The sequence below is a fragment of the Physeter macrocephalus genome, chromosome 7, assembly GCF_002837175.3.
Source record: "Physeter macrocephalus isolate SW-GA chromosome 7, ASM283717v5, whole genome shotgun sequence".
In the NCBI taxonomy this organism is placed as follows: domain Eukaryota; kingdom Metazoa; phylum Chordata; class Mammalia; order Artiodactyla; family Physeteridae; genus Physeter; species Physeter macrocephalus.
In genome coordinates this window covers 131,623,214-131,628,720 of record NC_041220.1, presented here as the reverse complement: position 1 = coordinate 131,628,720, position 5,507 = coordinate 131,623,214, and the positions used below count along the sequence as shown (strand labels likewise).

The 5,507-nt window shown below is 39.3% G+C and overlaps 1 long non-coding RNA gene across 2 annotated transcripts in view; it reads right to left on the bottom strand.

The window, feature by feature from the left end:
• Window positions 1-4,821, bottom strand: part of LOC114486619 (uncharacterized) — an 89,868-nt gene extending 85,047 nt beyond the window's left edge. For both annotated transcript variants that reach the window (XR_003680699.1, XR_003680698.2), the window contains exon 1: window positions 4,422-4,821. This is a non-coding gene — a long non-coding RNA (uncharacterized lncRNA). The remainder of the gene's footprint in view (window positions 1-4,421) is intronic.
• Window positions 4,822-5,507: the final 686 nt, after the last annotated feature.

Here is a 5,507-nt window from a genome sequence, read left to right as displayed (position 1 = left end):
CTGTATGCAGAAAACTATAAGACACTTATGAAAGAAATTAAAGGTGATACAAACCGATGGAGAGAGATATACCATGTCCTTGGATTGGAAAAATCAACATTGTGAAAATGACTCTACTACCCAAAGCAATCTACAGATTCAAAGCAATCCCTATCAAGCTATCAATGGCATTTTTCACAGAACCAGAAGAAAAAAACTGAACAGCTACATGTAAAAGAATAAAATTAGAACACTCCCTAACACCATACAAAACAAATAAACTCCAAATGGATTAAAGACCTCAATATAAGGCCAGACACTATAAAACTCTTAGAGGAAAACATAGGTAGAATACTCTTTGACATAACTCACAGCAAGATCCTTTTTGACCTACCTCCTAGAGAAATGGAAATAAAAACAAAAATAAACAAATGGGACCTAATGAAACTTAATAGCTTTTTGCACAGCAAAGGAAAACATAAACAAGATGAAAAGACAACCCTCAGAATGGGAGAAAATATTTGCAAATTAAGCAACTGAAAAAGGATTAATCTCCAAAATGTACAAGCAGCTCATGCAGCTCAATATCAAAAACAAACAACTCAATCCAAAAACGTGCAGAAGACCTAAATAGACATTTCTCCAAAGAAGATATATGGATTGTTAACAAACACATGAAAGGATGCTCAACATCACTAATCATTAGAGAAATGCAAATCAAAACTACAACGAGGTATTACCTCACACCAGTCAGAATGGCCATCATCAAAAATCTACAAACAATAAATGGTGGAGAGGGTGTGGAGAAAAGGGAACCTTCTTGCACTGTTGAAATTGATACAGCCACTATGGAGAAGAGTATGGAGGATCCTTAAAAAACTAAAAATATAACTACCATACAACCCAGCAATCCCACTACTGGGCATATACCCTGAAAAATATAACTACCATACAACCCAGCAATCCCACTACTGGGCATATACCCTGAGAAAACCGTAATTCAAAAAGAGTCATGTACCACATGTTCATTAAAGCACTATTTGCAATAGTCAGGACATGGAAGCAACCTAAGTGTCCATCAGCAGATGAATGGATAAAGAAGATGTGGCACATATATACAATGGAATATTACTCAGCCATAAGAAGAAACGAAATTGAGTTATTTGTAGTGACCTGGATGGACCTATAGTCTGTCATGCAGAGTGAAGTAAGTCAGAAAGAGAAAAATACTGTATGCTAACACATATATATGGAATCTAAAAAAAAAAAAATCGTCTGAATGACCTAGGAGCAGGACAGGAATAAAGACACAGATGTAGAGAATGGACTTGAGGAAACAGGGAGGGGGAAGGGTAAGCTGGGACGAAGTGAGAGAATGGCATGGACATATATACACTACCAAATGTAAAACAGATAACTAGTGGGAAGCAGCCACATAGCACAGGGAGATCAGCTCAGTGCTTTGTGGAGGGAGATGCAAGAGGGAGGAGATATGGGGATATATGTGTATGCATAGCTGATTCACTTTGTTATAAAGCAGAAACTAACACACCATTGTAAAGCAATTATACTCCAATAAAGATGTTAAAAAAAAAATTATAGGTAATCATAATGAAAAAAACTCATTAATAATTCTTCCCTTAACTCTAAACTAACTCTTGTTAAAATTATGCCAATATCCTTCCAGAATATAATACACATATATTTAAATTCCATTTTATAAAGTATCGTATCTCATATACCATGTTAAACTTGATTTTTGTACTTAATGTATTTTGGATATATTGCTGTGTCAATAAGCATTTTCTATAAAACCATTCTCAAGAGCAGTACAGTAAAAAAAAAAAAAAATAACATAATGAAAAGTGAGAGCAAATCTAAAAAACAGAACAAAACAATGACAGTGTAAAAATGGAGCCAGGTATGAGGCCAAAACTGCACACCATAATGATGTGTCCACACTTGAAACTGATGGACCACACATTTGGCTCTAGGCTTTCTAGTGCTAGTTCAAAGAAGCAAAACCATTCAGTTATACAAATCATCAAATCCATAAGATTAAAGCACAGCAGGAGAAGTGAAACTGCTCTTGGTATTAAGACCAAATGAGAATTTCTTCAATGGAGAGGAACACTGCATGATGGACAAAACAACTTCCTCTACAACATCCTTAAAATAGAATTTCAAATACAAGTGTCAAACTCTATTTCTTATAGTGACATTTGAATATAAGCTGAGGACTTTATAACTAACTAAAAGAAAGTGTGCACAAAGCTGTGTTATTTCATAACTCTCTGAAGTTGCTGGGAAAAAAGAAAAATTTTCTCTACCCTTCTAGGTTCTTTTGGATGGTCTAATAATTAAATTGACATGAGACCAATTAAAAATTGGTCAGGAGAAAATCAAATTTAATTTTGTATGTACAGGAATCCCATGTACATGAGAGGGTCAGAGACAGAAAGGTTAAATGAGGTATACATGCCATCCTGAGCTAAAGAATGGGATAGGGGCCTGAATTTGGTAATTAGATGTTCGTTCTGCCTATAGATGGGTCCACTTAGAAAAAAATTATATTCAGTAATAAGTCTTTTCTGGGATAAATCCCCAATTTAAATTCTTCTAGGTAGTTAAGGGAGGGGCAGCAGTTTCTCTTGAACCTACAGGCTCAATTGCCCTTAACTCAAAATAATCCTCATGCAAAAGTGGAACATTTGGGGGAGGCTTGTTTTTATTTATTTATTTATTTATTTGTTGGCTGCGTCGGGTCTTAGTTGCAGCACGTGGGATCTTTCCTTGCGGTGCACAGGCTTCTTTCTAGTTGTGGTGAGTGGGCTTCAGAGCGCATGGGCTCTGTAGTTGCAGCACTCGGGCTCTTTAGCTGTGGCCCGCAGGCTTAGTTGCCCTGCGGTATGTGGGATCTTAGGTCCCCGAGCGGGGATGGAACCTGCATCCCCTGCATTCCAAGACGGATTCCTAATCACTGGACCACCAGGGAAATCCCGGAGGAGGCTTGTTCTGAACCCTTACAAAGTCAACATTATTCTCCAGCCTTGTAGATGAGGAAATTAAGACTCAAAGAGGTTAATTGATTTGGTCACAAATACACCAAATGAGGTACACACTAAGGTTAGGGGGTTTGTACAGGGCCATCTGCCTCCAAGGCCCAAGCTCTTTGTACTACCTGTACTACTCTAGCAAAGCCAAACCATATGACCAAAGGACTCATCTTTATCAAAAGTTATTTTCCTCCATAATAGGACATAGGAAGCATGATAAGTTTTTACAATTATTATTACTATTAATCTTTGCCAACCCGATGGGTGAAAATAACATCTGATTTAACTGTTTCATTAATTATGAATGAGGTTCAACATTATTAAATATGTATAAAAATTGGTTTTTTAATTGATGTATCATTTCTTATTTTATATTAAGAAGGTTAATTGTTTTTCTGCCATATATATTTCAAATAAATTTTTCCAGTTAAAAAAAAAAGTTATTCTCCTCCAAAGTCGACGTGATACATATGTATTTCCTTCTCAAAAACACAGAAAACAGATTTTCTCAGGAGACCATGCTAGAAGCCTCTGTTCTAAGCAAAGGGCTCTCATTAACTTTAGAGTGGTCTCTATTCCAGCATCAGTGTGTATGTAAGTATCTGTTTAAGTGTAACTGAAGTAGGTGGCATCCATCAATGATGGCTCTGAACACCAGACTTCAGAAGAGGCTGACCCCCTGTGGGTGGTAACCAAGATCTTGTTATGTTGTGTCTTCCCAGGTGTCCTCCCTGGACCAGCAGATGAAGGCATCTCTGGGAACATTTCCCTCTCCTATAGGATGGGATGACAGGAAGAGATGCTCATGAGAAGAGGAACAGGAAGAGGAGAGGGAGAGGGAGGCTTGGTCATATTGAAGGGATCTCAGTGGCACGCTCAAGAAAAAGGAATGTGTTGCCCAGACTCAAGCAGCTGAGGACCCACAGGCCCCAAAGTCCAGAGCAACGAGATGAAATAGCTATGTACAGGGCAGGAACAACTGGACAGCAGTCCTCAAATCAGAATAACACAAGAGTTTTCTGGAATCACATTCCCAGCCCTACCCCAGACTATCGAATGAGAATCCCAGGGCCAGCTGACCATGGGTGATTCTAATAGGCAGAAAAGTTAAGAACCTTTGAGCTAGGACTTGAAGGGCAGATCAGGTTTTTAAACTCACAAATATTTATGAAGGGCCTTGTATGTGCCAGAATTTAAGCCAGACACAGGAAAAGAGGGATGAGCAAAAAGACAAGACCTGGTCCTCAGAGCTTACAGCTCAGTGGCGGAAACAGACATTAGATAAACAAACATATACTTCCAAACCTACACTTCTCTTTCCCCTCGAATCAAGTCTATTGACCCACAGATGAATATACTGAATTTCCCAAGACCCAGGAAACTTACCTCTAAGAAGTCTGAAGAGCTACATTTCTAACAGGCAGAACCTGAAAGGAGGAAAGCACCCTCTTGTGGCCCTGGAGGTGGTGGTAAGTGAAAGAACCCCCAGTTCTAAGAGGAAGGAGGTTGCCCTGGGCAGGCAACCTACGTAGGCAGCCCTAAAGCAGCCAGGAGTGTCAGCAGGCTCTGTTTTGCTTCAGTCATAAATCTCTCTTCGATGTCAAATCAGCCACTTCATGAGAAGACTTTTCCCTTGTGTCCACTGCTAAGCGGTTTTACTTCTGACCACCTGGGTTCGCTGGTGTGGAGTCAAGTGACACATTCTACATTCAAGGCAGTAATCCCAGTCCATTTCCACTCTCCCCACAGCTCTAACACACAGCAGGGTCTGCAACAGGGAGGCATTCAATAAATATGCAGTGAATAAATAAAGGAAGGGCATTATTCCATCCAGCCCAACATTGCCTGCTTTGTGGGATCTTGGGAAGACTGGACAAATAATCACAGTGGTTGAGTCCTTGAATTCTCTGAAAATAAATGACTTCTTAAAATATAAAATACAATCTATGTCCCTCCTAAGAGTCTCTATGAAACGGATAATAGTCACAAGGGATATACTTTGTGCTTGGAGCTAAGCCTGGTATGGCTTAATTTGCAGTAGAGCAACATGTAAATTTATGATAATAAATTATATTATTTAAATGAATTATAAAAATAAGAGTCGCTCACTTATATTCAACTTTCATGAATGCCGACACTTCTTGAAGAACATGGAGGTCTGATTTGTATTCAGGCCTGAATACCAGCGTGAACCACAAGTGCCCAGGGACTGCTGGTTTCAAGTATGTAGATCAGAAGGCTGGTCAAACACCAGCACAGTATATTTAGCATTTCCAGCACGTCTCCACTCAAGAAGCTGTGAGGAAATCAGCTCAGTACAGGGCTCTGGGTTATGAGATGGTGCTGACAAAATCACTCAACACCATTTCTCAGAGGTCACCAGGAAAGAAGGCCAGAACAAGGAGGAGAAAGGAGTACATTAGAGGGTATGACAGAAGAATTAGAAGGGCAAAGAGAGAGAGAAAAGCACAG